This window comes from Bactrocera dorsalis, chromosome 1 (assembly GCF_023373825.1).
Source record: "Bactrocera dorsalis isolate Fly_Bdor chromosome 1, ASM2337382v1, whole genome shotgun sequence".
Taxonomy (NCBI): domain Eukaryota; kingdom Metazoa; phylum Arthropoda; class Insecta; order Diptera; family Tephritidae; genus Bactrocera; species Bactrocera dorsalis.
This window is the reverse complement of record NC_064303.1, coordinates 41,913,980-41,927,077: the sequence shown is the minus strand read 5'-3', so window position 1 is coordinate 41,927,077 and position 13,098 is coordinate 41,913,980.

Genomic DNA, 13,098 nt, shown 5'->3' with positions numbered 1-13,098 from the left:
GCCATTCACTGAAAGGGAGTCAGTGAAGGTATTAACGGCTTCACTGTGAATGGCGGACAGTGGTTGTCGAAAGTTAGTTGCGTTCGAAGTCCGGTCGTCGTATTGTTTTAAGTCGTCGACGTAGTTGAGGAATGACTTCTTAATGCTCCTAGGAGGCGGATCTGCTCCATGCAGGTGACTCGAGGGATGATTTCTGCGAAAGCATTCCAGCAGGAACTACTTGCAGAAAAATTCATTATGCTTTTTAACTGGGAGAATACGGGCCTCACAGGCAGGTGTTCGATGAGAGACATCAAGAGGCACCCTGTCGTAGTCCGGAGGGCACAGTTCCGACAAGTTTGAAGCTTCTTCATCTGTGTTTCACTGCCCCAGACGACCATGTTGGTGCGGCGGTTGGTGTTGCCAACAACGTTTCATTGTCCTTTCCCCATGTGTTGCCGGCTAGCGACTTGAGGTTTTTGTGCGGCTCTATACTTTGGCGATAATCGCAGTAATATGAGGAGTATGCTATCAAAAGTTGCACCTAAAATCTTTGGATTATTGACAATCGGAACTTGACGCCATGGACTGCAAGTCTTTACTCCTTCGTCCAGTTTGCGAATATGTGGGAACAGTGTTAAGTTCCGTTTACATTTGAACACATGTCGTCGATTCCATTGCCCGACGTCATTATTGTGCAATCATCAGCGTTCGAGGTGATAGAAATTCCCTCTGGTGGTTGCGGGAGTTTCTAGATGTAGAAGTTAAACAATAACGGGGAGAGAACACCACCTTGCGGAACCCCTGGTTTAATTCTTTTCAGTTTTGAGTTTTTACCTTGATATATGTAGTTCGGATGATTGGCAACCGCTCAGGTAGTTCAAAGTCCATTTCTTCAGCCCTGGATGGAGCGTAGATTCTTCGATATTCTCAAGTAGTGTTGTGTGATTGACTGTGTCAAAAGTTTTTGACAAGTCGAACGCTACGTGGACTATCTGGGCGTTTATGACTTAGTGCTGTGGTGGTACTGTGCACTTTTTCGATTTTCCACACATCGGTTATTTGAAGAGTGGTCAGCAACAGGTTGAAGCCCTTGGTCAGATAACTTATTCCCGCCGAACCTAGATACTTTAGCATCAGGATCCATCAGGGTCAATGGATTTGGACGATTTTGCCTGGTAGATGACACTCTTAACCTCCTCAACGGTGAAAGTAAGTGGTGCGCAGTTTTTGGACATTTTGCGCAGCCGTCGGGTAACACATCGTTTGACTTAGTCTACCGAAGAGTACAGTGTAAATTGCTGGATAAAATAGCTCGCGCACTTCTTCCGAAGAGGCATGGCCATTGAATTGAATTTCAACTCGGTCATCATGTCTCTTTGGATTAGACAAAGTCTTCTCAGTAGACCAAAGTTTACTCACACCGGTGGAGAGGTTTGACGAATCTCCAAATTGAGATTCTTTATTCGGGGATCACAGGGATCTACAGTGGCAAGCAAAAGTGAGTGCATGTTTGAAAATTCTATGTTTCAATATCTGTAACTTCCTCAATATTAAATTAAATTCAATCAAATTTTCAGCATTAATTATTTATTATGTACTTAAAAAATGACATTTGTAAAAAAGTTAAACTAAAACAAAAAAATTGACTTACGGTCAAAAACTTAAAATATGAGAACCTCTCAGCAACTCCTGGTTTTTTGCACAGTCTGTTCCGTGTGTCAGACCGCCATAGGTCGAAACGTCACATCAGTCAAGTGCAATTATTGCACTGGCTGGTGTCATTTACTGGTGTGTTCCGGTCCGCGCTCCACGCATGAGTGGAGCGAGTCCCATGCTGCAGGAGTCTGCCCTCGCAACACTCAACAGTGGCGTTGACGAACAATACCACAGTGCGACAACTGCCCCTGCGGGTTCTACAGCTGCAACAAACACCATCTACACGCCACTCCCTCACCCCAGTATCATCCACAGACACCCGCGACAAACCCGAATACTACAATTCAATTGCAAGGGACTCAAGAGTAAGATCAAGGAGACAGTTGTACTCATGAACCGGGAGCGCGCGTGGATAGCTGCGGTCCAAGGAACCAAACTAAACAGCCGATCAGATCTTCTGAGTTGTTCCGGTTTCAACCTTTTACGTAAAGATCGCGTATGAGATAATAGTGGTGAGGTAGCCTTCATATTGCACAACATCAAGTAATAATTCATGAAGACATTGACCACAGGGATATAGAGAATATTAGGGTATAGCTATCCGGTTAGTCGATGTAGAGCTCGAAATATTTACAAGATATCACCCGAATAAAGGTGCGCTACTTTGTGGTGAAAGCTGTTAGGTACTAGGCGACTTCAACGCTCACAACGATCTTTGGTACTCCTGTCTGTCAAACGATCGTAGGGAGATGAAGCTGGTGGAACAGATTGACGATTCGACATCCTGCCCAATAAATGACGAAGCCTCCACCAGAGTTATTGGCACTTGTAATACCTCGCTTGATATTACCATTGCTAGTGGTGGTCTGATAAATAGCGTAACCTGGCGACCTATGTCAACGCTCGCATCAGCCCATAATTATCTCGATCGAGAAACCCCTGGATTTTGTTACTGTGGACAACCGTACCGTACCGGCTTCACAGAATTTACTGAGAACACCTTCAACGCTCTGCCCATTTTTACGGACGTATCCGTTGGCGAACGTCAATTCCGCAAGGTTATCGCAGCAGCTACCGGTCGATTCATCCCGGCTGTAAGAATTGCGGAACTACGCCCAGACCTCTCAGCCGAAACACCGTTCTAGCTAATGAGTGCGACACCTTACCCAATGCCAATCCTGGGGATCCTCGAATAAGGATCTCAATTTGGAGATTTGCGATTGGCAACCCAACATGAGCGTACGAAATGGATCGAGCACCTGAAGTTCTGCAATCTCTCCACCGGTGTGAGTAAGCTTTGGTCTACTATCAAGGTTTTGTCCAACCTGAAGAGACATGATGACCGAATTGAAGATCAATTCAATGGTCATGCTACTTCGGACCCGAAGAAGTGCGCGAGTTACTTTAGCCGGCAATTTACACTGCACCCTTCGCTGGACAAAGCGATGTGTTACCCGACGGCCACTTACTTTCACCGATGAGGAGATTCAGAATGTCATCATCTGATGGAATCAATAAGCTACCTCACCAAGGTCCTCAACCTGTCGCTGGCCACTCTTCAAATATCCGATATGTGGGGGCCAACCACCAGCATGGATTCCGAAAAGTGCATAGCACTTAGCGTCATAAACGATCAGATAGTTCGTGGCCTCAACCAGAAACCATCCTGTGAGAGAACGATCCTCGTAGCATTGGACAACGCTACTGCAGGACACCGAACAAACTACGCTCCCTCCAGGGCTGAAGAAGTGGGCCTTGAACTACCTGAACGGTTGTCAATAATCCGTACTGTTTCAAGGAGAAAAATTTAAACTGAGAAAAATTAAACAAGAGGTTCCGCTCCTCGCTACTGTTTAACTTCTACATCTCGAAATTCCACAGCCACCAGAGGGAGATTCCATAACCTCGTACGCTGATGATTGCACGATATTGACGTCAGCAATGGAATCGATGGCATGTGTTCAAAGATCTATCTCTCCGACCTTTCTCGCTTTTTCTCTGCACGAAACCTAACACTTTCCCCACCAAATCCACAGGGACCATATTCCCGAACTGGTGGAAGGAGTATAGACTTGAGCTTAATATTTCAGTCAGATTCCGACTATCAATAACCCTAAAATTTGAGGTGCAACATTTGATAGTCTATGCCGCTTCACTTTTCATGCGACCGCGATTATCGCCAAGGTATAGAGCCGCAACAAAATCCTAAAGTTGCTAGTCGGCAGCACATGGAGAAAAGACGAAGAAATGTTATTGGTAACTGTTTAAATGAGTTAAGCCTCCCCAATTCTATCCGGGAAAAACTGGCGCACCCTAGCACAACCCACCACATCATCACCAATACACCACACCGGGGGACACATTAGATTTCACCACAGCAGATGTCAACTATCAAAGGGATTGGATCATCGCTGTTTGTCTTCACATTCGTTTATACATTCGCTGAGACACTGCGCCGCGTCAACACCTTTTTCACATTTACTTCGATCTACAAGTTCGCCAGATCTCAATACTCTTCGTTCGACACAATTCGTCACACACTCGTCGCTGAGACACTTCGCATATCAATTTTTGTTGTTTCTACACCCAACCTGCGCGCTGTAATTAACTATCGTTTATACACATTAAATCGGATCAAGCCTGCATGCGGCGTTCAACAATTAATTCGACCGCGATAGTGCTCATCGTCTAATTTCCACCTGATACCCTTCATTTATTCTATCGAATCTTGGCTGTAGCAAATGCCTTTATATACTTATTATACACATTTATTGTTAAATGATAAGTGTCAAAATTAATCCTTTTAATTAAATTAAATTGCATTGAAAATTTAAAAGGTATTTTTTCTTGCCCCCGCCTAAACATGGTCCTTTGAGCCATAGTGACAGGCACTATGGATTTAAAAATAAAAAATTAAAAACGACTAAGCTATTGTGTGTTTATCAAAAAGTGCTGAAAAAAATAATACACACATACATATATTAAAATAATGCAGTGACACACAAACCAAATCCTAATTATACAAATAAAAGTCATCAACATTTAATAAAAGTAAGTGTCAACCGAAACCAAAATTAAAACAGTGCAAGCAAAGAAAAAAACAACATACCCGTATACTTTTATACATATGTATAATAAACAATAATAAAAATCAGCAGAAGGTGCAGTGCAGTACATTTAAAATATTTACATACAGTCGTACATACATAAAGTGGAAAGAAAAGGTGAAGTGACAACGACAACAAAACGAACAAAAAACAATTTCAACAAAGACAACAGCAACAAACATATGCGCGTTACCTAAACACAAAATATAAACTAATTATTTGTCCGGGCGCGAAATGTAAAATCACCTAAACAATAAAACAAACATAAAATCGAAACAAATGGAATGACGCGAAAGCAAAAAAAAAAGAAACAATAAACTAAAACACAAATAAGGCGCAAAAAAAAATATTCGGGCGCGAACAAAAATAGCAGTTAAATATAAAACTACAAGCCATTTTCCAGCCAGCTGACAAATTAAGGAGTGGAGAAAGGAAAAGGAATTGGAAGAAATCGCGCAGGCTTGTAAACACTTACATACATACCTACAGCACATGAAACGCCTCTGGAGGAAGAACCAAGTGAGCGTATTTATTTCATTTCTTTAAATCTTTTAATGCGCATATGTACATATGTAAAAAATACGTTTAATATAAAATCCGTATTTTAAAATCCGTTTTAACAGCGAAAAAATGGTTGCCAAACTGTCCCAGTTTCGAGTTTATTTTATATGAAAAACCGAACACAGTTTGGTATAACGATTATATTATGTTAATAAATAATATTACTTTATTGCCGACGTACCAGCTTACCTTCGTGTATTCAAACACCTATTAACCAACAAAATAAATATTCAAAAATTTACTTGCACTAGTATCCGGCAATACCTCTTATACTTAATCAAGTAATAAGCAGGATTGCTTAAAGTTAGTAAGCGAATTCAAAAATTAAAAGTATAACACAAAAAGCAACACAAAAAAAACAGGCTTACATACATACATATGTATATGCATCTCTACCTGGTGCAAATATATTTGTTTACATACATACTAGAACTCACATTAGATTGGTTATTAACATATGTATGTATAAACATAAGTATATACAATAGTGCATACGGAAAACATCTGGTTTACTGAATCTGTTTTCGCGCTCATTTTCTTCATAGAGACCACTTTCGAATTTATACCCTACACTGGGTACTATATGTTAAATTTTAAAATATTTATATAAAAAGGTGATCATTATATTCCTTAAGTAATTAAACAATCCGGAAAGTAAAACTCACAGAATACGTTTATTGAAACGAATACAAAAAAATCAGTTTCACAAAATGAACATAAGTTTATGAACACAACCATACCAAAAGGGTATATAAAAAAATTATAAATTTAAACAATATACATACATTCAAACATACGTTTATGTAAGTTAGCACCAGCTAAGTTGAAACCAAAGCTGACACCAACACTATTGCGCTAAGTCAACAATTACAAAGAACTGGGAAATAGCCCAGACGCGCGCTCAGCAAAATCGTCAATTTCAGCAGCGCAATATCCGGCATGCGCCGATCAAAATTCTGGATCGACCTAAAAAAGGAATAAGCAAAATAAAACACTTGCAACAACATCCGGCATGCGCCAATTGCCAATTGCTGACACAGGTAGAAATAGGGTATATTTAAGAGAGAATAAGTAGAATTAAGATTAGTATTAATGTTTTGGTGATTCAATAAAGGTCTTGCGACCAACGAAAAAATCTTTTTTTTTTTAGACTTGTACAATACAAGTCGATAACTGGCGCCCGAGTCAAATAAGCTCGGCGGAGTCTAGTCGTTGAAAGTGTTAAGAGCGTTGAAAGTGTCAGAAATAAATAAAGACCTTTTTTTTAACGTGCAACAATAAAGTGCCACAAACTAAAGACTTTAAAAGAAATTTGCCATAATAAAGTGCCAAAAACAAATAAAGACTTTAAAAAAAAGTGCCACAAAAAAAAGCACCGAAGAAAGAAAGACTTTGAAAAAGTATGCCACAATAAAAACGGCTCACACAAAAAGTGAGATAATAACACAACAAAGGAATTGTTGAAAACAACATAAAATCAGCATAAAGTGGCGTGAAGAGGAACGTGGAACTTCCTTGACGCCCCAACGACAGCACGACACCAGCCGACCCGGAGTAAAACAGAAAGGAGTAAGCAAGTGTTCCCGAGTACCGTAAAGAAAAAAGGATATCAACACACTTACCGGCATATCTATCAACAATGCAGCTGCTACTAATGTAAGAAAATAGATTATAAGTACTAATTATACCATATAAACCCTATTCTTAACAAAATTTAATGAAATAAAAATAGTTAGAGAAGGAATTTAGATATACGTCAGAAAAGTGAAAAATTTAAATAAAGAAAAGTTTTTGTGAAGAAATAGAAAATAGTGGAAAATTTAAACAAAGGAAAATAAGTAGTAAAATTTTTTTAAATAAAGGAAGTTTTTATTTATTTATTATTTATTTATTTTAATATGACTTGCAAATAAATTTACAAACATACTAGAAAAAAAAAAGGAAACTGGCTGCCTAGGCCTTCGTCCCATTTTGTATAGATACATATAAATTTACTTATATGAACATTACAATTCTAAATTAATTTTAACAGTATAGGAGGTAGATGTTTTCTTATATTTACATAGTCTAGTGTCGCTATAGCGGTATGCAAATCAATATTTTGCGATGTGTCATTGTAACAGTTTATTAGGTGTTGCATGGTCAGGGTATCATTACAGTTCATGCAAAGTGGTGGTGATTCTTTTGAAAGCAAATATCCATGCGTTAGTTTTGTATGGCCGAGTTTAAGTCTCATCGAAACAAGTTGCTGGTGTTTTGTCTTAAAATTCGATTTGCTGCCATGTTGTTGCGATAACTGATGCATAGTTTTATAATGAGCATTAATTTTGTTTTCATAATTAGAGACACGTTGATTTTTAATGAAGTTTCCGAGGCACATTTTAATATCTTTTTCAGTGTAGTTGTTTATTAAAAAAGTAGGATGAGTATGTGCGTCTTTTGCTAATTGATCGGCATTTTCATTACCCGTAATATTTACATGCGCTGGCGTATATAAAACTTTTATATTTTTGCCACGTATGAGAGTCTCTTTAACCCTACGCGTGAGAATATCGCTAATTTTTGCCGATTTTAAAGCGTTTATTGATGAGAGACTATCGGTACATATTATTAGTTTACAGCTTTTGGGTTTTAATTTTGCAGCTTCTTCAATTGCTGTAATTTCCGATGTGAATATAGCGGTATAGCTAGGCAAAAGTCCATTTTTGATTAATTCCTTAGATTCTGTTGTAATAGCAAAAGTGTTTTCAACTTTTTTTGAACCATCACAGTACCAAATTAGCCAGTTCTTTTGCTTCCATTTTTGCACTTCCTCAGCATGTAGTTGCCTTAAAGTAAGTGGGTTCGTGCTATTTTTGGTAAAACCACTGGAGATGAAAATATATTCTGCAGAATTCCAGGGAGGACTGAATACCTTGTAAGTTTTTAGTTTCGAAAAATCTATATCCATCTTCTTAGCCATTTTGAAGATTTCCGTGATTGTCGAATTCATTTTTGGGTATCTTTTCGAGTGAGCTAGAGCCTTAAAGTCTGAGTACAGGATGTTATCTGAATTTTGTATACAGTTGTATATTTTATTTCCAGTTAATTTAAAAATGCAGTCTTCAATAGTAGGGAGTTTCAGTTCAAAGAGTATGTTTGCAATTGGAGTTGTTCGAAACGCGAGACTAATTATGCGCGCTGCCATGTGGTAATATTTTTTGATTTTCTGCAGACAGCGTTTGGATGTTTTGCCATATATAATAAGGCCATAGTAGATTTTCCCCAATATCAAAGCTTTCATAATATTTAATAGAGACTTTGTATGTGCACCACTTTTCATGCTGCAAAATCATAGAATAGATTTATTCGTTTTGAAAGGTCTTGACATAGGTCTTCAATTTGGTATTTCCAAGTCAGTTTTTGATCGAAGGTTATTCCAAGGATTTTAAGATAGCGCACACTTTCTATTATATGATTTTGAAATACTGGATCTGGAAGATTGCAGTTCCGCTTCCTGCATATATGTAGGTGCTTACACTTTTCAAAATTAACAGATGCACCCGATGTTAAAGACCAATTTGTAAATAAAGTAGACAAATTTTCCAAATCATTAATGTAAGTGTTTACATCATTAATCTTCGAAACAAAATAGAGGTCATCTGCGTATAAATAGTGGGATATGCTATTAACTTTTCCCATTAAAGCATTTATTTTTTCAAATGCAAATAGAAATAACGTCACCGATAGGGGAGAACCCTGTGGTACTCCATTTTCAAATTTTTTTAAATTTGATTTATAACCGTTTACGTTGACCATAAATGTTCTATTTGATAAAAAAAGCTTTTGTATAGTTGTAGATTTTTGGACCAACTTTCCACTGATCAAGTTGATTGAGTATAGAGTGAACACCTATACGATCAAAGGCTTTTGTAAAATCAACACTTATAACAGAGCAGTGATTTCGAGTTGACAAATTACTCGCTAGGAAGTGGTCTAAGTAGATTATTGCCTCTATCGTACCTGACCTAGGTTTAAAAGCAGTTTGTTTTTTACTTATCAAATTGTTTTGAAATAAAAAAAATTGTATACGTTTCGATATTATTTTTTCCAACAGTTTACTTAAACATGATAAAAGCGAGATAGGACGGTAATTTTTGTAGTCATCTTTCTTATTCATATTCTTTGGAATACAAATGACGTTTGAATTTTTTCAAGAGTGGGGAAACACACCAGTCATGACGATTAAATTATATAAATTAATTAAACGAATTTTTAGTACCAGAGGAGTATTTTTAATCATTGCATAGGTGATTCTGTCCGGGCCAGGACAATTCTCTTTAGTATTTTTAAGATTATTTTCCAGTTCAAACAGTGTGATTTCTTCTTCAAGACTTCTAGCAGACTTTGAAATTTTATTCACCTTGTATACCGATTTGAGGACACGATTTTTTTCAGAAATGTATTCACTTGAAAATTGTTCATTTGCAGAAGCCGATGCAAAATAAGTGGCAAATATTTCTGCAATTTGGAGTAATTCTGTTATAATTCCAGTAGAAGATTTAAGTGAGTGAATATAACAAGAGGTGGGATTGTCTTTAAAAGCTCTTACGGTTCGCCAAACCTTTTGTGTTGGAGTGTTTGGGCTGATATGCGCCGTAAATTGTTCAAAAGAGCTAGTTTTTATCTCTTTTACTTTTTTGCGAAAAAAGAGCATTACATTTCTTATAATTAAGCAAATTCCGTAAGGTTAAGTTGTTTTTTAGAGCATGCCAGTACTTCATTTTCTCGTTTCTAATTTCTTGCAGCTCTTTTGTCCACCAACAGGTACTACGTCTCTTCCTGTATGGTTTAGATTGCGGAATACTTACATTGGCTGCTCGCCTAATAGCTTTCGTTATGATAGCCGCCTCTTTATTTATGTTATCAGTATACGGGTATCGGTCTACTTCTATTTCTAATCTCTTAGAAAAAAGAGGCCAGTTTGCGTTTGCCGTTTTGTATCTAGGGCTATGGACAGAACTCGCAAAACTTTCCCTATAACTGAGTATTATTGGACTATGATCACTACGGGACATATCGTCCACCGTGTCCCAATTTATCTCGTTCGATAAATTTGGGCTACATGCTGAGATGTCAATCGCAGTGAAAGTATGATGAGTGGAATAGTGGGTATATTTGCCGTTGTTAAGAATACACAGATTATTTTGTAGTATAAAACATTCAAACATTATTCCTCTGGAGTTGGTATTGTGAGAGCCCCATAGTGGATGCCACCCATATTGTTCGCAAAATTAGTATCAATTGAATTGTTCGACTTATTGAAAGAAATGTTTATGTAAATATTTTCTATTTTAATTTCTATACTAGTTTTCACTTGGATTGAAGCAATTTGAAAATTCGAACTAGTGCCATTTGTACCGTAGACGTGTTGAATATTTTTGCGGATGAGAAATGCAATACCTTGTTTATTTGACATGTTCGTATTGTGAAGATAAATATTATACCCTTTTGGGCATTTGGTTGTTTTCAAAGCCGCATTGATATGCGTTTCTTGGAATGCTATAATATGAGGTTGGAATTCTGCTATTAATATCTCCAAATTATTGTAATTGTTCCAATAGCCTTTGATATTCCACTGAAGAACTTTCATTATAAAATATGCACGGAGATATGAGTACAGTTATTCAGAATTAGAATCTGTTATTTTACTTTCCTGATTATTGTAATGAAGTTGAGAAAGAATCTCATTGATATCTGTACCCATATTATTCTGAGAGTCATAATTGTTTTCAGTAAAATTGCTGGTGTTGAGAAAGCAATTATATTTAAATTTGTTTACCTGCATTATAGTTGATTCGGTTTCTTCCTGACAATTTGATGATGTGGGTATGCTTATTGAGCCAATAGGAGCTACACTTAAGTTATTATCAGGAGGATTTTCTTTATTTTGATTGTTGAGATGAGTTGTTGGTAGTGTAAAATCTGAGTATTCTAATTGATTTATATACGATTTTTGTTTTGAAGTTGTGTTGTCAGCAATAAGCTTTGTATAATTATTGGTTTTGTTTTGTAAATTTTCGTTGTTTTTGGTCGTTGTTGGTTTTGCTTTTGTTAAGTCCAGTGATTCTATTGGGTTTTCTTTTGTGAAGTAGTCTGGTGAAAAATTGTTATTCACATAAGTTACTGCTTCTTTAATTGATGTTCGGTTTATTGTTGAATATTTAAGGATTTCCTGCTTTTTAAGATAAGTTGGGCATTTTTTATTTGTTGACTTATGCTGAGAATTACAGTTAATACATTTAATTTGAGTGCACTTTATTACCTCTGAATGCTCTGGTAAGGCACATGTGACACAAACAGGAGTGTTGGTACACCTGTTTTTTGTATGACCGATAACGTAACATATTTTGCATTGCATGGGTTTAGGAATATAAGGTTTGATTTGAATAGTTTCGAAACCTACTTTTAGGTCTTTAGGAAGCTGGTATAAATCAAATGGTAGAATATGTAAAGGAGTATTTACATATCCGTTATTTGTTATTTTTTTAATTTTATTAACTTCGATTACATTTTTATCCGCAAGGCCAGTTATTATTTCTTTTTCTGAAAGGTTTGTTAATGCTGGAGAAAAAATCACACCTTTCACCGTATTAAGTTTTGTATGATATTCACAAGTAATCTGACATATATTTGAAAGATTTTTTGTTTTTATTAAAAAGTCTGCGGTTTTTTTGTTATTAACTAAAACGAGTAAATTTCCGTCACGTGTAAATTTCGTTAGTTTTCTATTATTCTCACTAACAATACCGTTTAGCGCTTTTGTTAAGAGAAAAATATTATATGAATTTAGCGGCTTTTCATTATTTGTACTTTTAATGATTACAAATTTTTGAGAGTCAATGTTTTTATTATTATAGAGGTTTTCCGTAATTGAAGTTAGAGTAGGAAAAATCTTCGGGTTGTTTAAGTTTAAGTCCTTTTTCATTGATTTTTTCTTTTTTTTGGCTGGGGGATCCATATCAAGAATCCCATAATAGCCTCCTCCAGGAGGCGGCCCTTCGGCCATAACTGCGAGCGAGAGAACACTATAAGATATGTACTTGTAAAATCGACGTTTGAAAAAAGAACAATTTCTTCACAAAATTATAGATTTTCAATTTAATTTTTCCACAAAATTATTCTCCAAAAATTTTTATAAGCTTGAGAAAAAAATAATGCTATCGTTTTCAATGCTTGCTGAGAAATCCAAGGAAGTTTTTAAAAAATAGGTACATACCTAAAAACTAGAAATAACAAATTGGCTTGTACAGCCTATAAAATTAAATATTATTTACTGAAGCTGCGATTCACCACCCAAGGGACCCTCCAGTGATTTATCAACTAAACAAAAATCTAAAAGGATAAATTAATTATAAAAAATAAAAAGCAGATAATAACAACAAAAGAAAATGCAAATCCAAATAATTTAATCAAAGAAGAACCTAAAGAAAAGGACACCGAAATAATATCTCAGCAGGAAGATGTTTGTAGCAACAATGAATTGGTTGCAGTTCCAACTCACATTTTTGATAACTCGAAATCTTCATCAAATACACAAAGTCAAAACACGCAACATGTAATGCAAATAAAGAAAGAAAGGGTTGAAGACAGTAATGAAGTGTCAGTTGAACCACCTAAAACAGATAAAGACATAACAAGTAGTGAAACACAAAACACAATTCAAACACCAGTGGAGGACCGAATAATACGAATCAAACCTGAACCGATAGATGCAACTTCACTGACAACTAGAGCTCCCACTCCCGGGCTC